At 38.0% G+C, this 25,631-nt stretch overlaps 1 pseudogene; it reads right to left on the bottom strand.

Moving 5' to 3' along the window:
* Positions 1–25,431, bottom strand: part of LOC129557401 (frizzled-3-like) — a 929,688-nt pseudogene extending 904,257 nt beyond the window's left edge.
* Positions 25,432–25,631: the final 200 nt, after the last annotated feature.

The following is a 25,631-nucleotide window of genomic DNA, read 5'->3' on the forward strand; positions in this document are numbered from 1 at the left end:
AAAACTCAAGCTATATTTCATGAACAACTCTTTTCAGGCATTAAATATTACTTTCTCAAGAATTATTTAACAGACATTTTAAAAAAAGTGTTCTTACAAAAAACAGGTGGTGTAAAGTATTTTAAAATCCAAGCAGTGAATTCTTGTTTTCAGCAAGGACATTCATTTTAAATATTTTAAAATACTTTACACAAGCCCACTTTTCTTCAAATCAGGGACTTAAATACGTGCAATTTACTTTAAACCGAACTGAATATTTTGAAGCAATGTGATCAACTACGTGAAACATTTTTCAAATGTTTGAAAGTTTCATTAATATGAGAAATGACTACAAAGAAACCACACTGATATTCACGTGAATATATATTCAAATATTACGTTCTCCAAGACACCTGAGGAGGCTACCTCAAGGATAACATCATTGCTTAATACATTTTAAAAACCTCTCATTAGGAATTATCATCAAAACTTGACAAGCATTCTTTTAGGCACGCTCAGTAATAGTAAATCTTATTCAATTCTGTATGGATATTACTTCAAATAGGAATTCAACAGCTCTAGTGCTCAGTTTTAAAGTCTGTATAAAATTCCTCTGAAGTAAAATCCTGAATGAAAACTAATATTAAAATTCTAGTGTTTGAGTTTCATTAATATGAGGTACCCAGAACAGTCAAATTCATAGAGAAATAAAGTAGAACAATGGTTGCCAAAGTCCAAGAGAGAGGGATAAATGGAGAATTGCAGAATTTCAGTTTGGAAAGGTGAAATTTCTCTCTCTTTACTTCAAAGATACCATGACAGAGCATTTTTACAGCATAATATACCGACTCTTCCAAAGAGCAGACAGTCCCTGTTCATTGTAAAATCTGTTTCAAACAACAGGAGGAAAAGACCTCACTTTATGAAGCTACTACATCCTTGACACCAAAAGGAAAAATATATGGCAAGAAAAGAAAAACTATTAATATCACAGTCTATATCCCTCATGAGTATAGAAACAAAAATCTTAAATAAAACATAAGAACTGGAATGTGAGATATGTATTTAGCCTTGCCTCCAGCAATAGGATTTCTACAAAGAATGCATAAGATAATTTACACACTATTAGAGCTAACAGAAGAGTTCAACATGGATGCTCAATATAAGGTCAATATATAAAAATCAGTGGCATTCTTGTAGACCAGCAATAATCAACTGAAAAATGTAACAGAGAAAAGATCTCATTCACAATTGAAACAAAAACTGTAAGGTACCTAGGAACAAATTAATGAATATATACATAAAGAAACAAAAAGATACTAGAAGTTAGTATCACAAAGACAGACATTTTCCCTGGATTCATTTAAAACCTAAAACAATTTCAACAAAATACAAACTGTTTCTCATGAAAAAATTATTCTAAGATTCAAACAGAACAATGCCAGGAACAGTTAAAATAATCTTGAAGAAGCATAAGGTAGAAGAAATGTGGGATTGAGACAAGGTTGTTCAAACAGAGCAGTAAATAAGAGAGCCTAAAAATGGAACTTATATATTACAGCAATGCATTACTATTGGGATGGGCTATTTGACAAATGGTGCAAAAAACACCATTCATATGAAAAGCTAAAAGTGTTACTCATAACATAGATAAAAATGAATTTCAAGAGATTAGAGCCATGAATGAAAAAATAAAATAATAATAAAATAAAAAGCTGCTGGAAAGAAAAACGGCAGACCAGTTTTATGGTTTTTAGAGGTAGGGAGGGATTTCTTAAAACACAAAAGGCAAAGAAAACACAAAGTGAAAAGACAAGCTACAGAGCAGGATAATATATCTACAATGCAAGTAACTGACAAATAATTAAAACAAGAATAACAACAAAAGGCAAATAACCTGACAGAGCAGTGGACAAAGGCAACAAATAGGCAAATCACAGAACAGAAACCCCAAACAGCCAATAAACAAATGAAAACACTGAGGCATAAGGGAAATAAAAATAATAATCAAGACAGGCTTGAGATAATGTTTCAAAGTTTGACAAAAGCCTAAAAGCCTGAGCGCACCAAGACGGGACGAAATGGGGAATTCCAACTCCATACTGTGAGTGTAAATTAAAATAACCACTTGAGTTGCAGATGCCTATATGTTAAAATGCCAGGACTACACTTTTGGGTACACACTCCATGAACATTCCTGGTCATGTACAAGGAAGATAGGTATTACAATAGTAAAACACTTGGAAACTCTATGTTCATCAGCAAAATAATGAGTAAATGAATTAACGTATATTTGTACATTAAATCTCTCTGCTGCAGTTAAAATGAACAAGTTAGTGGTACACATACTGTCATGTATATTCTCAATAACTTAAACATGGCATTTGCTAAAGTTTGGTGCTGAATGGTTTAAAACAAAGTTTATATATACACTGACTCACTGGAAAATACTCTGATGCTGGGAAAGGTTGGGGGCGGGAGGAGAAGGGGACGACGGAGAATGAGATGGCTGGATGGCATCACCGACTCTGTGGACATGAGTTTGAGTGAACTCCGGGAGTTGGTGATGGACAGGGAGGCCTGGCGTGCTGTGATTCATGGGGTTGCGGAGAGTTGGACACGACTGAGCGACTGAACTGAACTGATATATGTGTGTGTGTGTGTGTGTGTGTGTGTGTGTGTGTGTGTGTAAATAACAGTAACAGCAGCAACAATAAATGAAAAAATGAGTAACAGAACCAACATGTGAGCACTGATGACACAGAAAGCACACTTCTAACTGCATGGAGATGCCTAAAGACGGTCCTAGGAGACAGATTCTACTACTATTGCTATCTAGCATGATTACCTTTTTATTACTATGAGATTCCATTACTCATTCTACAGATGAGGAATTGAAGTGGAAAGAGGTGAAGTTGATCTAAAGCTATAAAACCAGTAAATAATAAGAGTCAGATATGAAGCCAGGATTCCTGACCCAGACTTTATAGCTTAATAACTATGTTAGTTATTATACCATTTTCTGTTCTTTTTAGGATGTTGGAAATCCAACATTATTTCTGTAAGTTGGAAATAACAAACACTTATAGAACCTATGACTGGAAAGAAATGAACACACACACAGATTTTTGTATAGCTCAAACTTGTTCTAAAGATGCTAAAAGATTCTTAGGAATGTCTTGAAAATAGTAGCGTCCCAAATACTCTAATTTACTAATTTACATGTTTCAGGTCTGGTATTTTTCAGATCATTATTTCAGAGCCAAACATTATTTCTTTTATAGTTCTACGATAATATATATTTGGAATCCTAGAAACCTTACATGGAGAAGCATATGATGTAATTCAATCATCTCTTTCTCTCTCATCAGAGGCAAAATTTGATTACTTAGCTTCAGGCCTGAAAACTCATATCAAGAGTTTTTAATAAGCAATTCTATCAAGAAATGTAATACAATTTCAATTATTCATTTTTTCTGGTCTCTCAATTATAGATTGTTTGTTTAAAGGCCAGTAGCTATAATTTATGCTATTATAATATAATAATAATAATATATTATAATAAAAATGTAATTTTGTGTAGAATTATTTATTACACAAAATAAAAAAGGAAATGGCATTTTCAATCAAGTATTTACGAGAATTGACTATGTGCTAATCACACACTGCTTGTTTCCAGTAAAATTGGAACATTTCTTTATTTTAAATTAATGTCTTTATTTCATTTTAATGTCTTTTCTTCTCAATCTACACATTCCCATTCTCAATGCCATCATCTACTAACCTATAGAACATGCTTTGAAAAAATATGAAAAAGATGTTCTTGTGTTTAAACAGTTCACTGTCTATTAGGGGAAAGAGATAAGTAAACGGAAGTTATCTATAATGCATAAGTACTTTAATAAAGTGCGCAAGTCACTTAATATTTCTAAGCCTCAAATGAGATAGATGTTTAAGAACTCTAAATTATAGAGGGAACTTGAATAAACTATCTCTAAGGTCCTCTCTGGGAGGGATTGGGGGCAGGAGGAGAAGGGGACAACAGAGGATGTGATGGCTGGATGACATCACCCACTCGATGGACATGAGTTTGAGTGAACTCCAGGAGTTGATGATGGACAGGGAGGCCTGTTGTGCTGCGATTCATGGGGTTGCAAGGAATAGGACACGACTGAGCGACTGAACTGAACTGAAGTGAAGGTCCTTTCTAGATCTAAAATTCTATGATTATCTGATCTTTTTAAATTAAAAGGTAAATCACAAAATATTCAGTATGCAAAAAAGAAAATCTAAGAACAATAAAAAGATGAAACTCTTTGTACAAATGCATTCTAATTTTTTTTTCAAAACTGTTAAAACTCCCGTACTAAGTATCAGTAAAATTTCCACAGACACTGTCTTTTCATCAACATCTTATCCTCAGACCTGCAGTCTTCTAAGTAATCAACAAGCAAGTATTTTGTGATAACAGAAGTAAAGTGCTTAAAAGCCCATGGCTTGGACTCACAAAAGTTATCTTTTAAAGGGAAGATGTTAACAGAAATGTGTGTATGACGTTCTTACTACAATAAATTTGTTCATTAACTTCACATCAAAATTTTAATGTTCAGGTTTTTCATAAGGAGTTAAAAAAAAACTGCTAAAATTAGCTCTTTTCACTGCTAAACATTCTGAAATTGAAAACAAGGTTTCCCTTACCTGATATGGAAATGGAATGTTATATCCTCTGCAGCGTTCCTGTGTCCACGTTGTTTCCCAGATGCTGTAGTAAGCTTGCTCTTAAAAGTAGCATCCAGTTACAACCAAGAGTGGTACGAGACACAGAGTGCTGAAAACACCAAATGCAGATCAAAAACTTCACCAGTTTATCCTGGTTTTCCTTTTTCACTGGAATCTACACTCATACTCTGTTTAGGGATATAATGCTGGCTAAAATGAGTGAACTCCAACTACCACATACAGGCTAAGGGATGCAAGAACAAAATACCTCAAGGCATAAACATTGCAGTTCAGTTCAGTCGCTTAGTCGTGTCCGACTCTTTACGACCCCATGAATCACAGCACACCAGGCCTCCCTTTCCATCAGCAACTACTGGAATTCACTCAGATTCACCTCCATTGAGTCGGTGATGCCATCCAGCCATCTCATTCTCTGTCGTCCCCTTCTCCTCTTGCCCCCAATCTCTCCCAGCATCAGAGTCTTTTTCAGTGAGGCAACTCGACGCATGAGGTGGCCAAAGTATTGCAGTTTCAGCTTTACCATCAGTCCTTCCAATGAACACCCAGGATTGATCTTTAGAATGGACTGGTTGGATCTCCCTGCAGTCCAAGGGACTCTCAAGAGTCTTCTCCAGCACCACAGTTCAAAAGCATCAATTCTTCAGCGATCAGCTTTCTTCACAGTCCAACTCTCACATCCACACATTACCACTGGAAAAACCATAGCCTTGACTAGACGGACCTTGGTTGGCAAAGTAATGTCTCTGCTTTTTAATATGCTATCTAGGTTGGTCATAACAACTTTCCTTCCAAGGAGTAAGTGTCTTTTAATTTCATGGCTGCAATCAGCATCTGCAGTAATTTTGAAGCCCCCCAAAAATAAAGTCTGACAGTTTCCACGGATTCCCCAAGTGTTTTCCATGAAGTGATGGGACCCGATTCCATGATCTTTGTTTTCTGAATGTTGAGCTTCAAGCTAACCTTTTCACTCTCATCAAGAGGCTTTTGAGTTCTTCTTCACTTTCTGCCATAAGCATGGTGTCATTGGCATAGCTGAGATTATTGATATTTCTACCAGCAATCTTGATTCCAGCCTGTTTTTCCATCCAGCCCAGCATTCCTCATGATTCACTCGGCATATAAGTTAAATAAGAAAGGTGACAATATACAGCCTTGACGTACTCCTTTTCCTATATGGAACCAGTTGTTTTTCCATGTACAGTTCTAACTGTTGCTTCCTGACCTGCATACAGGTTTCTCAAGAGGCAGGTCAGGTGGTCTGGTATTCCCATCTCTTTCAGAATTTTCCAGAGTTAATTGTGATTCACGCAGTCAAAGACTTTGGCATAGTCAATGAAGCAGAAATAGATGTTTTTCTGGAACTCTTTTGCTTTCTCCATGATCCAGCGGATGTTGGCAATTTGATCTCTGGTGCCTCTGCCTTTTCTAAAACCAGCTTGAAAATATGGAATTTCACGGTTCACGTATTGCTGAAGCCTGGCTTGGAGAGTTTTGAGCATGACTTTACTAGCGTGTGAGATGAGGGCAATTGTGCGGTAGTTTGAGCATTCTTTGACATTGCCTTTCTTTGGGATTGGAATGAAGACTGACCTTTTCCAGTCCTGTGGCCACTGCTGAGTTTTCCAAATTTGCTGGCATATTGAGTGCAGCACTTTCACAGCGTCATCTTTCAGGATTTGAAATAGCTCAACTGGAATTCCATCACCTCCTCTAGTTTTGTTCGTAGTGATGCTCTCTAAGGCCCATTTGATTCACATTCCAGGATGTCTGGTTCTAGGTCAGTGATCACACCATCGTGATTATCTTGGTCATGAAGATCTTTTTTGTAGAGTTCTTCTGTGTATTCTTGCCACCTCTTCTTATTATCTTCTGCTTCTGTTAGGTCTATACCATTTGTGTCCTTTATCGAGCTCATCTTTGCATGAAATATTCCCTTGGAATCTCTAATTTTCTTGAAGAAATCTCTTGTTTTTCCTATTCTGTTGTTTTTCTCTATTTCTTTGCATTGACTGCTGAGGAAGACTTTCTTATCTCTCTTTGCTATTCTTTGGAACTCTGCATTCAGATGCTTATATCTTTCGTTTTCTCCTTTGCTTTTCACTTCTCTTCTTTTCACAGCTATTTGTAAGGCCTCCTCAGACACCCATTTTGCTTTTGTGCATTTCTTTTTCTTGGGGATGGTCTCGACCCCTGTCTCCTATATAGTGCCACGAACCTCCATCAATAGTTCATCCTGCACTCTGTCTATCAGATCTAGTCCCTTAAATCTATTTTTCACTTCCTCTGTATAATCATAAGGGATTTGATTTAGGTCTTACATGTATGGTCTAGTGGTTTTCCCTACTTTCTTCAATTTCAGTCTGAATTTGTCAAAAAGGAGTCCATGTTCTGAGCCACAGTCAGCTCCCAGTCTTGTTTTTGCTGACTGTATATGCTGCAAAGAATATAATCAATCGAATTTCGGTGTTGACCATCTGATAATGTCCATGTGTAGAGTCTTCTCTTCTGTTGTTGGAAGAATGTGTTTGCTATGACCAGTGTGTTCTCTAGGCAAAACTCTATTAGCCTTTTCCCTGCTTTATTCCGTGCTCCAAGGCCAAGTTTGCCTGTTACTCCAGGTGTTTCTTGACTTCTTACTTTTTCATTCCAGTCCCCTATAATGAAAAGGACATCTTATTTGTGTGTTAGTTCTAAAAGGTCTTGTAGGTCTTCATAGAACCGTTCAACTTCAGCTTCTTCAGCATTACTGTTAGGAGCATAGGCTTGGATTACTGTAATATTGAATGCTTTGCCTTGGAAATGAACAGAGATCATTCTCTCGTTTCTGAGATTGCATCCAAGTACTGCATTTCGGGCTCTTTTGTTGACCATGATGGCTACTCCACTTCTTCTAAGGGAATCCAGCCCCTATTAGTAGATGTAATGGTCATCTGAGTTAAGTTCACCCATTCCAGTCCATTTTAGTTTACTGATTCCTAGAATTTCTACGTTCATCAACATCACAGAGGCCAGCAAACACATGCCACTGATACTATCACCTTCAATATTATTCACACTTAAAGGATGATGGTCAACGTTCCAGGGATGCCCCCACTGGAACTGGCACACTGGCGTGATACAGCAAGGCTTTCTTCTCAGTAGCTTCACTACCCCACTTTAACACAGCTGCCAAGAATCACGTGATGGCAAGAATCACCCACCAAATGCTGCCAGCCATAGCAAAAAAAATAGAGTACCATAAAAAGCATGATACAGGCTTTGTTTTGAGATCCTTGGGTCACTACTGAAGCCTTATACTCTGCAGGGCTGGATGCATTTCAGGTGACTCGGTCCTCAAGCAAAAATCCAATAAAGTAAATTAATGACACTATCATGTAGCAGACGGCATATAACATAATGGGTTCTTTCGGGATAATGAAATCTTATCATATCAATCAAAAAAGTTAAAAAGTAGACAACGTGGCAGAGAGGCAAATTATTGAAATCAATCTTATGAAAATACCGAGCAAATTAAAACTCTTCTCTCCTAAAGTACATATTTGGACAAGAAGTTGAACAATCACGCATGTGCAAAAAGAATAGCCAAGATCAGGATCAATTTTCAACTCTCAAGGACATCAAAAGCCATAGTCCCTCTGCACTGCCACTGAGGCTCCTTCAGTAGGATCGCCAGCTAAATTCAGATCAACCAGCCAAGGATACGGCTCATCAAAATCTGGGAACCTAGAAACACAAGACCAGAATCATTTACTTATTGGGAACCTAATGATTTGGATTTCCACATTTAGCACTTGTGGGTTATGTCTTTGGAGAACATTCAGTTCAGTTCAATCGCTCAGTTGTGTCCGACTCTTTGTGACCCCATGAAGCACAGCACGCCAGGCCTCCCTGTCCACCACCAACTCCCGGAGTTCACTCAAACTCATGTCCACAGAGTCGGTGATGCCATCCAGCCGTCTCATTCTCTGTCGTCCCCTTCTCCTCCCGCCCCCAACCTTTCCCAGCATCAGAGTCTTTTCCAGTGAGTCAACTCGTTGCATGAGGTGGCCAAAGTATTGCAGCTTCAGCTTTAGCATCAGTCCTTCCAATGAACACCCAGGATTGATCTCCTTTAGAATGTACTGGTTGGATCTCCTTCTGGTACAAGGGACTCTCAAGAGCCTTCTCCAACACCACACTTCAAAAGCATCAATTCATCGGCGACCAGCTTTCTTCACAGTCCAACTCTCACATCCATACATGACCATGGGAAAAACCATAGCCTTGAATAGACAGACCTTTGTTGGCCAAGTAATGTCTCTGCTTTTTAATATACTATCAAGGTTGGTCATAACTTTCCTTCCAAGGAGCAAGCGTCTTTTAATTTCCTGGCTACAATCAGCATCCGCAGTGATTTTGGAGCCCCAAAAAATAAAGTCTGACATTGTTTCCACTGTTTTTCCATCTATTTCCCATGAAGTGATGGGACCAGATGCCATGATCTTTGTTTTCTGAATGTTGAGCTTCAAGCCAACCTTTTCACTCTCCTCTTTCACTTTCATCAAGAGGCTTTTGAGTTCCTCTTCACTTTCTGCCATAAGGGTAGTGTCATCTGCATATCTGAGGTTATCGATATTTCTCCCAGGAATCTTGATCCCAGCTTGTGCTTCTTCGAGCCCAGCATTCCTCATGATGTACTCTGCATATAATTTAAATAAGCAAGGTGACAATATACAGCCTTGATGTACTCCTTTTCCTATTTGGAACCAGTCTGTTGGTCCATGTACAGTTCATTACGATATGTCAAAGAAATAATGCAAATATCTTGCTTGTGGGTCATAAAATGGGATATTCCAGAGTTGGCAAAAAACAAAAATGTATACTTTATTTTGTTTTGGCTTCAAAAATATTACTCTTTATTAAAACAGGCATACCCATTAATAGTGTAATTAATGCTATTTATGCAGGACACACAGTTTACAGTAAGATTTCAAACTATGAATAAGTATATATATATATATTATATATATATATATAATAAACATACATAAATAAAAAGCTCCAGTAGAATAGTAGCTAAAAGTTATATTTTTAATGTTTAATTACAAGATAGTCCTCAATTTACCCTAGACACAAATAGAACTTTCTTAAAAATAAGAAGTAAAAATCTTCCCTAGGAGAACAAGATGGCGGAGGAGTCGGTGGACGTGGAATACATCTCTCTCCAAGGATACATCAGGAATACACCTTCAGAGACAGAAGTGCATGCAGAACACCAGCTAACAGTGGACAAGAGTATGTAACCAGTGGAAAAGAATATATAGAACCATGCAAAACTCGGGAGGATGAAGGAACTGGGGGGAAAAACAGGAGTGTTAGAAGGACTGGACCTGCCCTTGGCTGGTGGGGGAACTGAGGCAGGGGTCCAATCCCCGTATCAGGGCAATTGTCTGAGTCAGAGGAAAAACATTTAAGGCTGAGGGTGAAAAAGTTGATCTATGGCAGCCTAAATGGAATGAAAATCAGACAGTCCTTGCTGCAGCCATACATACCCCAGACAGGAACACTGGTACCCTGGAAGGCACAGTGGCTGGGAGCTGGAGTTTAGGGATTGTGGATTAATCCCAGGGCGAGGGCTGCCATTGACTGTGGAGAGACAGATTGAGGGGGTGTGAAGGAGGAAAGCCAGGCAGCCATGGAAGCAAGGGATACTGCTGAGTCACGGGTAGGGGATGGAGCCATCACCATAGCCTCTCTCTCCCCACATGCCAGCATCGGCAGCTGAACAATAGAGAGGCTGGCCCATCAAACGCCTGATGCACTGAACTACAGAGTAGGACCCCACCCAGGGTGCCACTTTAAGTGCCAGAGGTGCCAACCTTCAGACTAGAATCCCAGCCAGGAGGGCCCCTCTATGTGCCTGACACACCTAACAACAGAGAAGGACCCCAGGCAAGGTAGCCCTCTAAGTGCCTGAACAGGCAGAGCTACAGGTAAAATGGCCAAAGAGGCCTTTTGATCACCAGCTGCAAGAGGCTCTGATAGGGACATAACTCTGGCAGTGGAGACAATTCGTGTCCTTGCACACTTGGCGTTGCCAGGGTCCCTGCAAGCCAGGTAGCTGTGCCACCTTCATGCTCAACTCTCACTGGGGCAGAGCTGCCACAGGCAAAAAAAAAGTCTTGCATCTACACCCACAGGGTCGCTTCAGTCATGTCCAACGGTTTGCTGCCCTGTAAACTGTGACCTTCCAGGCATCTCTTTCAGGGAGGAGGGGAGTTCTCCAGGCAAGAATACTGGAGTGTATTGGCCAATACTGGTTGCCATACCTTATAGAGCACTGTATTTCCTTCTGCTCTAGTCACCAACTCCCCTGAGCACCTGGTGCTGCCAGAACCCCTGCGACCCAAGCATCTGAACTACCTCCATACATGGCCATCACAGGGGCAAACCCAAGTCCAACCAGGGCAGGCTCAGGAGCAAACCCCTGTGGAGGACCCATATGCAGAGGTGGAAATAAAGCCACAATTTAAACCCAGTGGCAGTGTGGCTAAGGAAGAAACCTGAAACCTTACCACCAGCTTTACAAGCTGCAGATTAAATACACACGACCAACTAGGCAGACTCTGTGTCTATGGAATATATAAAAGGTCATTGAGAGCTCCCACAAAAGAAAACTCACTAGTTCTGATAGCTGTGGACACTGGAGGCAAGAACACACAGGAGTTTGACCAGATTAGAATCTAAGCTGCCCCCACAGCAGGTCCAGAGATCAGCACAGTGTTGGAGGGCATCCTAGGGAGATAAAGTGGACTATGACTTCCAGCGAGGGAAAGGATGCTGAAAGCATGACTCTAGAAAAATATTTATTATTCATATATTTTTTTTTGACTTGTTCTGTAGATTGTTCTGGATTTCTTTTTTCTCCTTATCCCCCCCTCTGCTGTAGCTGTTGATTTTACTGGCACTATGAAATCCAATTAAGCTTTTGAGCTTTATTTTTCCTAGTCACATTTTTTGTTGTTATAAAACTCTGCCTCTACATCGGGCTTCTGCAGTTCTGTGGAGTTTTCCTCTTTTCCTAATTTTTTAAACCTGCTTTTATTTTTTTCTATATTTATTCCTCTGTTTGCTTTTCATACGGTTCTTTTCCCCTTGCAGTTCATCTCTAACATATATAAACCTTCTTTATCTACCTTTATCTAACTTTGCATATCTATTCTTTCTTTTGTTACTTTCTCTCCTTTCCTGTCAACATAGTTGTTATTTTTAGTTTCAATGCTTTATTCCCCAGTTGGCACCTTGCTTTAGTTTTGCCTTCCAGTTTGTGCTTTGGTTAGCTTTGTTCTGGTAGATATAATTTTTGGTTTATTTTGTTCACTGTGTCAATCTATTGTACTTTATTGTTGGACTTTTTAAATTTTGCCTATATGTATATATGTATATTCAGCACAGTTTTTAATGTTGTTATAAAACCTCTGCCTCTACATTGCCCTTTTGCAGTTCTATGGAGTTTTCCTTTTTTCTTTCTTCTTCTGTTTTTTTTTCCTTTTCTCCTCTTTATAATTTTAATTTGTTTAAACCTATTGTATTTTTTGTATGTTTATCCATTTTTTGAATTTCCTACTGTTTTTTCCCCTTGCAGTTAATCTTTAATGTGTATAAATCTTCATCTATCTCTTTTAAAATTTGCACATCCATTTTTTCTTTCCTTCCTTTCCTCTCAACATATTTGTTAGTTTTGTTTTCATTGCTCTCTTCCCCACTTGGCACATTGCTTTAGATCTGTCTTCTAGTTTGTGCTTTAGTTAGTTTTGTTCTTAACTGGTAAATATACTTTTGATTTCCTTTATTTGCTTGATCAATCTACTGTACTTTATTTTTGTTGGACTGTTTTGACTTTGCTCATGGGTGTATATGTGTATATTCCATCATTTTAACTATTATTTGTCTGATTTTGTAACTGCCATTTTTCTGGGCTTCATCTTTGGTTTCTCATTTTTGGATATTTGTTTTAATCTCACTTAATGCCATAACAAACCACTTGCAGAATCTTTGTTTCTGACCATGGATCAAGCCCTGAACCTTTGTAGTGGGAGCACTCCAAGACCCTAGACTACCAGAGAACTAACCGTAGGGAGTATCAAATAGTGAGAACTCACACAAAGAAAACCACTTGAACAGAATATCAGCATCACCCAACCACCAGTAGCACCCTGTGCAGGATGCCTCATCTAAACAAACAAAGCAAAAATACAAACTCAATCATCAGCAGTTAGGATTACCACCTCACTCAGCCTTACCCATCAGTGGAAAAACAAACAAACAAACAAAAACAGCACAAATCTCACTCTACACATCTACACAAAGCTTACACAAACCACTGGACCAGCCTTAGGTCAGAAACCAAAAGAAAGAATCCAACCTTCTTGAAGGAAAGAATTCAACTCTGCTTGAAGCCTGGCAAAAGGAGACTTCAAGCACAACAAGTTAAGAAAAAATTATGAAAAGGCAGAGAAATACTACACAAATGAAGAAGCAAACTAGAAACAGAATTCCAAATAAATGAAGAGGAAATAGACAAACTATCTGAAAAACAATTCCGAATAAGGATAGTAAAGATGATAAAAATCCTTGAAAACAAAATGGAGAAAATGCAAGAATCAATTAACAAAAACCGAGAAGAATTAAAAGAATGAGAAGAACTGAGGATAGTCTCAGAGACCTCTTGGACAATAGCAAATGCACCAACATTCAAATTATAGGTGCCCCAGAAGAATAAGAGAAAAAGAAAGGGTATGAGAAAAATTTTGAGAAATTATAGTAGAAAACTAACCCAACGTGGAAAAGAAAATAGTCAATTAAGTCCAAGAGGCTCAAAGAGGCCCATACAGGATAAACACAAGGAGAAACATGCAAACACACACACTAATCAAAGTAATAAAGACTAAACACAAAGAAAGAATATTAAAAGCAGCAAGGGAGAAGCAACAAGAAACATAAAAGGGAAACCCCATACAATTAACAACTATCTTTCAGTAGAAACTCTGCAAGCCAGAAGGGAATGGCAGGATATATTTAAAGAACTGAAAGGGAAAAATCTGCAACCAAGATTACTGTACCTGGCAAGGATCTCATTCACAATTGACAGAGAAATAAAAAGCTTTTCAGACAAGCAAAAGTTAAGAGAATTCAGTCCCACCAAAGCAGCTTTACAACACATGTTAAACGGACTTATACAGTCAAGAAATATAGCACAAGAAAAAAGATCTAACAAACAATTAAGACCCTAAACAATTAAGAAAATGGCAATAGGAACATATATATCAATAATTACTTTAAGTGTAAATGGATTAAATGCTCCAACAAAAAGACACAGACTGGTTGAATGGATACAAAAGCAAGACCCATATATATGCTGTCTACAAGAAACCCACTTTAGACCTAAAGACACATATAGACTGAAAGCGAGAGGATGGAAAAATATATTGCATGCAAATGGGAAGTAAAAGAAAGCTGGAGTAACAATCCTCATATCAGACAAGTTCAGTTCAGTTCAGTTCAGTTGCTCAGTCGTGTCCGAATCTCCGCAACCCCATGATTCACAGCACACCAGGCCTCTCTGTCCATCACCAACTCCCGGAGTTCACTCAAACTCATGTCCACAGAGTCGGTGATGCCATCCAGCCATCTCAATCTCTGTCGTCCCCGTCTTCTCCCACCCCCAATCCTTCCTAGCATCAGACTCTTTTCCATTCAGTCAACTCGTCGCAAGAGGTGGCCAAAGTATTGGAGTTTCAGCTTTAGTATCAGTCCTTCCAATGAACACCCAGGATTGATCTCCTTTGGAATGGACTGGTTGGATCTCCTTGCAGTCCAAGGGACTCTCAAGAGTCTTCTCCAACACCACATTTCAAAAACATCTATTATTTGGCGATCAGCTTTCTTCATAGTCCAACTCTCACATCCATACATGACCACGGGAAAAACCATAGCCTTGACTATACGGACCTTGGTTGGCAAAGTAATGTCTCTGCTTTTTAATACGCTATCAAGGTTGGTCATAACTTTCCTTCCAAGGAGTAAGCATCTTTTAATTTCATGGCTGCAATCAGCATCAGCAGTGATTTTGCAGCCCAAAAAAATAAAGTCTGACACTGTTTCCACTGTTTCCCCATCTATTTCCCATGAAGATATGGGACCAGATGCCATGATCTTCCTTTTCTGAATGTTGAGCTTCAAGCCAACCTGTTCACTCTCCTCTTTCACTTTCATCAAGAGGCTGTTGAGTTCCTCTTCACTTTCTGCCATAAGGGTGGTGTTATTTGCATATCTGAGGTTATTGTTATTTCTCCCAGCAATCTTGATTCCAGCTTGTGCTTCTTCCAGCCCAGCGTTCCTCATGATGTACTCTGCATAGAACTTAAATAAACAGGGTGACAATACACAACCTTGACGTACTCCTTTTCCTATCTGGAACCAGTCTGTTGTTCCCTGTTCAGTTCTAACTGTTGCTTCCTGACCTGCATACAGGTTTCTCAAGAGGCAGGTCAGGTGGTCTTCTATTCCCATTTCTTTCAGAATGTTCCACAGTTTATTGTGATCTACACAGTCAAAGGCTTTGGCATAGTCAGTGAAGCCAAAAAATGTTTTTTTGGAACTCTCTTGTTTTCTCCATGATCCAGCGGATGTTGGCAATTTGATCTCTGGTTCCTCTTACTTTTCTAAAACATTTGAGGGCAGACACACTGAAATCATAATCCCATAAAACTAGTTGATCTGATCATATGGACCACAGCCCTGTCTAACTCAATGAAACTAAGCCATGCCATGTGGGAACACCCAAGACAGACGGGTCATGGTGGAGAGGTCTGACAGTATGTGGTCCACTGGAAAAGGGAATGGCAAACCACTTCAGTATGCCTGCCTTGAGAATTGCATGAACAGTATCAAAAGGCAAAGTGACAGGATACTGAATGAGGAATTCCCCAGGTCGGTAGTTGTCCAGTATGTTACTAGAGATCAGTGGAGTAATAACTGCAGAAAGAATGAAGGGATGTAGCCAAAGAGAAACAAATACCAGTTGTGGATATGACTGGTAATAGAAGCAAGGTCCAATGCTGTAAAGAGCAATATTGCATAGGAACCTGGAATGTTAGGTGCATGAATCAAGGCAAATTGGAAGTGGTCAAGCAGGAGATGACAAGAGTGAACGTCAACATTCTAGGAATCAGTGAACTAAAATGGAATGGAATGGGTGAATTTAACTCAGATGACCGTTATATCTACTACTATGGGCAGGAATCCCTTAGAAGAAATGGAGTAGCCACCATGGTCAACAAAAGAGTCCGAAATGCAGTACTTGGAGGCAATCTTAAAAACGGCAGAATGATTTCTGTTCGTTTCCAAGGCAAACCATTCAATATTACAGTAATTCAAGTCTATGCCCCAACCAGTTATGCTGAAGAAGCCGAAGTTGAATGGTTCTATGAATACTCACAAGACCATTTAGAACTAACACACAAAAAAAGATTTCCTTTTCATTATAGGGGACTGGAATGCAAAAGTAGGAAGTCAAGAAACACCTGGAGTAACAGGCAAATTTGGCCTTAGAGCATGGAATGAAGCAGGGGAAATGCTAACAGAGTTTTGCCAAGAGAACTCACTGGTCATAGCAAACACCCTCTTCCAACAACACAAGAGAAGACTCTACACATGGACATCACCAGATGGTCAACACCGAAATCAGATTGATTATATTCTTTGCAGCCAAAGATGGAGAAGCTGTATACAGTTAGCATAAACAAGACCAGAAGCTGACTGTGGCTCAGATCACGAACTCCTTATTGCCAAATTCAGACTTAAATTGAAGAAAGTAGGGAAAACCACTAGATCATATCAGACAAAGTAGACCTTAAAATAATGAAAATTACAAGAGATAAGGAAGGACACTACATAATGATCAAGGGATCAGTCCAAGAGGAAGACATAACAATTAAAAATATCTATGCACCCACCATAGGAGCACCTCAATACATGAGACAAACACTAAAAGACATAAAAGGAGAAATTGACCGTAACACAATAAGAGTAAGATACTTTAACACCCCACGCACACCAATGGATAGATCATCAAAACAGAAAATTAATAAGGGAGCACAAGTCTTAAACGACACATTAGATGAGATGGATCTCATTGATATCTTCGGGACATTCCATCCAAATGCAGAAGAATACACATTCTTCCCAAGGGCACATGGAACATTCTCCAGGCTAGACCACATCTTAGGTCACAAATCAAACCTCAGCAAATTTAAGAAAATTGAAATCTTATCAGGTATATTCTCTGACCACAGAGCTATGAGACTAGATATCAACTACAGGAAAAAAAAAAATGTAAGAAACACAAACACATGGAGATTCAACAACATGTTTCTAAATAACAAACAGTTTACTGAATAAGTTAAAAGGGAAATAAAAAAAAAAATCCTAGAAACAAATGAGAATGAAGACACGACAAGTCAAAACCTATGGGATGCAGCAAAAGCAGCTTTAAGAGGGAAGTTTATGACAATACAATCATACCTCAAGAAACAAGAAAAACATGGAATAGACAATCTAACTTTACACCTAAAACAACTGAAGAAAAAAGAACAAAAATCCCCAAAATTAGTAGAAGGAAAGAAATCACAAAGATCCAAGCAGAAATAAATGAAAAAGTAATGAAAGAAACGATAGTAAAGATTAATAAAACTAAAAGCTGGTTCTTTGAGAAGATAAACAAAATTGACAAACTTTTAGCCAAATTCACCGAGAGAGAGAAGAATCAAATCAACAAATTAGAGATGAAAAGGAGAGGTTACAACAGACAATACAGAAATACAAATGATTATGAGACTATCTTATACTGCAAGGAGATCCAACCAGTCCATTCTAAAGGAGATCAATCCTGGAATTTCATTGGAGGGACTGATGCTAAAGCTGAAACTCCAATACTTTGGCCACCTCATGCGACGAGTTGACTCACTGGAAAAGACTCTGATGCTGGGAAAGGTTGGGGGCGGGAGGAGAAGGGGACGACGGAGAATGAGATGGCTGGATGGCATCACCGCCTCTGTGGACATGAGTTTGAGTGTACTCCGGGAGTTGGTGATGGACAGGGAGGCCTGGCGTGCTGTGATTCATGGGGTCGCGGAGAGTCGGACACGACTGAGCGACTGAACTGAACTGAACTGAACTGATATGGTAATAAAATGGATGACCTGGATGAAATTGACAGATTCTTAGAATACTTCTATCTTCCAAGACTGAACCAGGAAGAAATAGAAATTATGAACAACCCAATTAATTGCAAGCACCGAATTTGAAGCTGTGATCAAAAATCCCCCAAGAAACAAAAGCCCAGAACCAGATGGCTTCAAAGGAGAATTCTATCAAACATTTAGAGAACATCTAATGCCTAGCCTTCTAAAACTCTTTCAAAAATTTCAGAGGAAGGAACACTTCCAAACTCATTCCACAAGGCCACCATCAACCTAATACCAAAACCAGACAAAGAGAACACACAAAAAAGAAAACTACAGGCCAATATCACTGATGAACATAGATACAAAAATCCTCAACAAAATTTTAGCTAACAGAATTCAATAACACCTCGAAACGCTCATACACCATAATCAAGTTGGGTTTACACCAGGAATGCAAGGATTCTCCAAATCAATTATTCAAATCAATCAGTGTGATGCTGCTGCTGCTGCTAAGTTGCTTCAGTCGTGTCCGACTCTGTGCAAGCCCATAGATGGCAGCCGACTATGCTCCGCCGTCCCTGGGATTCTGCAGGCAAGAACACTGGAGTGGGTTGACATTTCCTTCTTCAATGTGTGAAAAGTGAAAGTGAAGTCGCTCAGTCGTGTCCGACTAGTAGCGACCCCATGGACTGCAGCCTACCAGGCTCCTCTGTCCATGGGATTCTCTAGGCAAGAGTACTGGAGTGGCTTGCCATTGCCTTTTCCGATCAATGTGATACACCATATTAAAAAAATTGAAAAAAAAATCATCATCTCAGTGGATGCAGAAAAAGCCTTTGACAAAATTTAGCACCCATTTATGATTAAAACTCTTCAAAAAAATGGGCACAGAAGGAACCTTCCTCAACATAGTAAAGGGGATATATGATAAGTCTACAGCAAACATTATTCTCAATGGTGAAAAACTGAAAACATTCCCCCTAAGATCAGGAACAAGATAAGAGTGTCCACTTTCACCACTATTATTCAACATAGTTCTGGAAGTCCTAGCTACAGCAATCAGAGAAGAAAAAGAAATAAAAGAAATTCAGATCAGAAAAGAAGAAATAAAGCTCTCACTGTTTGCAGATGACATGATACTGTACATAGAAAACCCTAAAGACAGTGTCAGAAAATGAGTAGAGCTAATCAGTGAATTTAGCAAAGTTGAAGACACAAAATCAATACACAGAAATTATTTGCATTGTTATATACTAACAATGAAAAATCATAAACAGAAATTAAGGAATAAATCCCATTCACCATTGCAACAACAACAAAAAAATATCTAGGAATAAACTTACCTAAGGAAACAAAAGAACTGTACACAGAAAAGTAGAAGACACTGATGAAAGAAATCAAAGATGACACAAACAGATGGAGAGATATTCCATGTTTCTGGGTAGGAAGAATCAATATTGTGAAAATGACTATACTACCAAACACAATCCACATATTCAATGCGATCCCTATCAAATTACCAATCGCATTTTTCACAGAACTAGAACAAAAAATTTCACAATTCATTTGGAAAAACAAAATATCCCAAATGGCCAAAGCAGTTTTGAGAAAGAATGGAGTTAGAGGAATAAGCCTTCCTTACTTCAGATTATACTACAAAGCTACAGTCATCATGATAGTATCGTACTGGCATGAAAATAGAAATATAGACCTATAGAACAATATAGAAAGCCTGGAAATAAACCCATGCAGCTATGGTACCTTATTTTTAACAAAGGAGGCAAGAATTTACAGTAGGGTAAAGACAGGTTCTTCAATAAATGGTGCTGGGAAAACTGGACAACTACATGTAAAAGAATGAAATTAGAGCACTTCCTAACACCTACACAAAGATAAACTCAAAATGGATTAAAGACCTATATGTAAGATCAGAAACAATAAAACTCTTAGAGGAAAACATAGGCAGAACACTCCATGACATAAATCAAAGCAAGATACTCTATGACCCACCTCCTAGAGTAATGGAAATAAAAACAAAACTAAACAAGTGGAACCTGATTAAACTTGAAAGATTTTGCACAGCAAAGGAAACAATAAGCAAGGTGAAAAGACAGCCTTCAGAATGGGGGAAAATAATAGCAAATGAAACAACTGACTAAAGGATTAATTTCCAAAATATACAAATAGCTCATGCAACTCAATACCAGAAAAACAAACAACTCAACAAAAAAATGGGAAAAAGACCTAAACAAACATTTCTCCAAAGAAGACATACAGATGGCTAACAAACACATGAAAAGATGTTCAACACTGCTCATTATTAGAGAAATGCAAATCAAAATTACAATGAGATATCACTTCACAGTGACCAGAATGGCCATCATCAAAAAATCTACAAACAATAAATGCTGGAGAGAGTGTGGAGGAAAGGGAACCCTCTTGCACTGTTGATGGGAATGTAAATTGATACAGCCACTATGGAAGATGGTATGGAGATTCCTTATAAAGCTTGGAATAAAACCACCATATGACCCAGCAATCCCACTCCTAGGCATATACACTGAGGAAACCAAAGTTGAAAAAAACCCATGTATCCCATTGTTCATTGCAGCACTATTTACAATAGCTAGACTATGGAAGCAACCTAGATGTACATTGACAGATGAAAGGATAAAGAATTTGTGGTATATATACACATTGGAATATTACTCAGCCATCAAAAGGAAGGCATTTGAGTCAGTTCTGATGAGGTGGATGAACCTAGAACCTATTACACAGAGTGAAGTGAGTCAGAAATAGAAAGATAAATATTGTATTCTAACACATATATTGAAATCTAGAAAAACAGTACTGAATAATTTATTTATAGGGCAACAACAGAGAAACAGACACAGAGAAGAAACTTATGGACATGGGGAGAGGGTAGGAGAGGATGAGACATTCTTCACCACCTCAAATTATATTTTATTATGCTTATGTTGGGGCCCAAGAAATCTTCATTTTGACAATCTTCCAAACTTGAGAAAGAATCACACGCACAGTACAGAAAAAACCAGGACGTGCTGCAGACATTCTCACATGATCAGAAGTACTGTTCTCATGAACTTCCTGCATTTTCAGTTTTCTTGGCAGCATCAGTCTCTAAGCCTTCAGACTCCCATCAACTAGATATTCATTAGTTATGTGGATCAAATAGTTTCCAAGAAACTGTCACTGATATTAAGTTTGCCAAATACATGAATAAGCTTACACTGAGGCTGATCAATCTCATAAACTGTCACTAATATTAAGTTTGCCAAATACATGTATAACCTTATACTGATTAATATAAACCATTTTCTTCACAAGGCTTGGATTATAAAGCCAAATTACAGAAACGTATTGCACAGAGGCATTTATTAGAACACTGCAGTAAGCCAGGGCTTTAAGGGAAAAACCCCTAAAAAACACTCTATACTTGAGTGCAAAAGAAGGCACAAACTTGTAAACACAATACAAGATACAGCAGCATGACATATGAAGCAATCAAAATTATTAAAGACTTCATATCAGTCCCTCATACAGGATTTTTGAATCACTATTTGCCTGTACTGGCAGTATGCACAGAGGAGTCTGGTGGGCTATATATATAGTCCACGTGGTCTCAAGGAGCTCTACATGACTGAGTGCTCACCCCACATACAAGTTAATTAGAAAGATGACTAGAAGGAGTATGGAAGACATTTGAGCCTTACAAAATTGAGAGCAGAGATATCTGATGAGCCATAACTAAAAGCAGATAAGGCAGTGAGAATGAGACAGCTGTGAAATTAGTTAAATAAAAGCAACAGAATCTACAGCTGACTGGATGTGGGAGCTTGGGTCAATGAAGGAGGAATATGCCTTATAGGAATTAAAAAAAAATGGCAAGGAGTAAAATCAATTTTAGACAAGCTGAAGTTGAGGTACTTGAGACAAATTCAGGTTAGGATATCCAATCGCTGCTTGTTAGGCAAATTTGGAACTTACCAGAAAGATGACAAGGCTATAGATTTGGATTTAGGAGGCATCAGCGTGTGAGGAACAGTTAAAACCAGTGAGATGAAATTATCCAGAGGAAGCATGTAGAATCAAAAAGAACAGAAACAGATTGCTAAGAAGCACCAGGAAGAAGAAGATGCAAGAAAGGAAACTGAGAAGGACTGGACTGAGATGTAGCAGACCACAATAGTTTGCACAAAATGCTGAAGTGATTTTCAGGAAAGGACAGACTGAGGTTGAGGGGAGTAAGGGTCACATACGGAATGACGGTGAAATGAAATATAGGTTTGAAGTGAGTGACATAGATTTGGCATAAGTGCTGAGGAGAATGAATAGAAACTTTCCCGTTAACCACACTGGAAACTGACTGAAGACAAAGAACAAATAGAGCGGCTATGGTTTAAAATGTCCATCAACAGGAGAATGGATAAGCAAAATACAGTAATTTATACAGTGGAAAACAAGAAAAAGGAAAGAACTATTAATGTACACAAAACCATTAGTGAGTCTTGAAAATAGAGCAGAGAAGAGCAATCTTAACTCAAGCAAAATAACAGCTATACAACGTATGACTTCATTTGTACAAAGCTCTAGAATACACACAGTAGTCGTCTAGGAAGGATGCAAAACAGCAGTTGCTTCCAGAGGATGGCACAGACATGGGCTGACTAGCAAGGAGCATGAGAGCGTGAGGCAATGGTAATGATCCAGTTCTACACCCTTCGAAGGATTTGGCTTTCTAAGCTGCAGGTTTTCATCAAAACTCAGGTGCTATCTTTAGATTTGTGCGTTTTCTTGTAAAGTTTTAAATAGAAAAAAAAGCACAACAACTATAGACAAATGTTTGGTGAAAGACCTGATAAAATATTTGTGAGGACAATAACTGTTGTCTCTAATTTATTTTGAAATACACTCAAAGAATAATGTAGATTAGTAGATCAGTAGAGGGATGGACAGATGTGATAAAGCAAGTATAATAAAACAATGATAGAATTGGGACTGTAGTAAAAAAAAAAAAAGGAGTTGCTATGGTTTAAATAATTAAATATGCAGCATAATTAATTTGTAAGAAATTAGTTGAATTGGTCCAGCTAGAGATCTGAACAAGCACAGTAGATGGAATAAGTTGAAATTTTTAGCAAAAGTACTATTTTATGTGACAGACAACAAAGTTTAACCTAACTAAGAAAAGAAATGCAATCAGGAAGGGCGCTATTAGGAAAGGTGGGGGAAAACCCCAAAACTCTGGGGTATCCATGAAACTGAAGAGCAGCTACAGTATGAACAAGGGTATGAGAGATGTGAAAGATGAAAGGTTATTATGGAAGATCAGTTTGTCAGAATTTAAGGAGGAATTCAGAGTTAGGCAACTCCAGGCAAAATAGTGAGGACGTAAAACAGATTTAACACCATCAAAACAGAGATCACAATGACATTTCTATAACTGTACATAATCTATTAAAATAAAAAGACCACTAAACAATAGGAGCTAGACACAAAACACAAAATAGGATTCCTGCCGAGGTAATTCATAACTATTGTTATAAATACCGATATATTTAGATTTCTAAAAGAGGAACTATAAATATTATAAGGTTTTGGGGAGACAGTGGATGAATGGTTTGATGGGTCTAGACAAGAGCGTATGTCAAATAGGTGAAAAATAGAGTAGACAAATGAAAGAAAGCAAATTGACAGTGAACTGACTACAAGTAACTAATACATGTTTTAAGTTTCTCCATCTATGAAATGACAGTAACAGCGTGGGCTTTTTACCTATCTCCAAGGGCTATTGACAGATGATAAATAAAATTAATTTTAAACATGAAAGAGAAAAAAAAAGTGTTCTGTGCAGCACTGCCCATAATAACAAACCCTTGGAAATAACTTAAATGACCATCAATAGAAGATGACGAAACAACTACAGAGAGTAATATTAACAAAATTGGCCATTACACAGCAATTATGAGGAAAGAACCAGACTAACAAAAATAAACAACAGATACAGATATAAACACAGATACATATATAACATTATATATATATGAAATGTAAAAAAGTATATAATGTTGCTTATGGATATGCTTGTAATGTATAGTAAGAGTATAAAAACAAACATACGAAGAATTAACAACAAATTCAACACAATGATTATCTCATCTCTGGGGAGAAAAGAAGGAAATGAAATCAAGATGGATACTAATGAAGGAATCTTCAACTCTACCTGTACTGTTTTATTTCTTTTTTTTTCAAGATTTTAATTAATTAATTAATATATATATATATATTATTGGAGGCTAATTGCTTTACAATAATATATTGGTTGGCTTTGCCATACATTGACATGAATCCGCCCCGGGTGTACATGTGTTCCCCTTCTTGAAGAAATCTGGGGCATTCCCTGCTGGTCCAATGGTTAGGACTTGGTATTCTCACTGTTTGGACCCCAGGATCCATCCTTAGTTGGGGGAACTAACATCCTGCAAGCCATGTGGGATCTTGGGTGTGGCCAAAAAAAAAAAGTCTGAAGCAAATACTGCAAAATATTATTGGACAAAGCTAGGCAGTCTATGCTTTATCCTTGAAACATTTAAGAACACAAAAAGGCACAACATTATAGTATAAAAAATGCAATATTACTACCATACACGTTATTACTAACAATTATCTTCTCTTATACAAATCTATAAGACTGTCAGGTAAATATCCTCAAACCTTTAGGGAATGCTTGCAATATTGGAAGTGATTTGAAAAGTATCTGACATTTTCTGGTTCTGGGTATGTTAATACATGACAGTAAAACAGAACCAAGGGTCTTTCCTGGCAGTCCAGTGGTTGACTCCGTGCTTCCAGTGCAGAGGCCATGGGTTCTATCTCTGATCAGGGAACTAAGATCCCACATATTGCATAGTCAAAAGACAAAATTTAAAAAAAAAGAAAGAAAGAAAAACAGAAATGACAGATCTAATAAAGTCATTAACACCAAAATCATAAAAGATATTCAAGTCCCATTATATCATTAAAAATATTTAATAATGAGGCAAGAAATGATTATATTCTCTATATCTTCTAATCTATTATAAATGGCATTACTTTTGCAACCAGAAAAAAAAGAAAAGGAAAAAAAACTGTAAGGGAAAGATATCAATAATCAATATCTTGATTATGTTTTCCTTAATTATTTTAAAGTTTTCTTCATAGAAATGTTTTTCTTTTTTCACCTTTTTCATTTCATTCCAAACTCCTAATTAAATGAACAGCTCTGAGGCATGAAACTTCTGTTCAAAATTATAAGTAATATACACACTTCAAAAGTTCTTAAAAACGGATGAACTAGAAGACAAATAATTTTAAATATGCTGCAAAAGAAGCCATGGTCCATGAAAAATCTATCATTTTTGTACCTACTGTATTCTATTTCTTCAGGCCAAGGAACACCAAGCAGCTCCATGAGCTTTGAGCACTCACTGTGAGCCCGCTGACAGAGCCTGAGGCAGGGAAGTGTGCAGGAGCAGAGTGCACAGAGAGATGGCAGAAATCCCGAGAGCAGTCCAAATTCAGCCCAGTGGGGAATGGACAGGAAAAACCTCAAACTAAATCATTAGCTGGATAATTGTATACAAGTCAAAGTTTTCTTCACATATAGTATGGCAATATTCTTGTTTT

This window comes from Moschus berezovskii, chromosome 26 (assembly GCF_049115385.1).
Source record: "Moschus berezovskii isolate FMDL1 chromosome 26, NW_MosBer_1.0, whole genome shotgun sequence".
Classification (NCBI taxonomy): Eukaryota; Metazoa; Chordata; class Mammalia; order Artiodactyla; family Moschidae; genus Moschus; species Moschus berezovskii.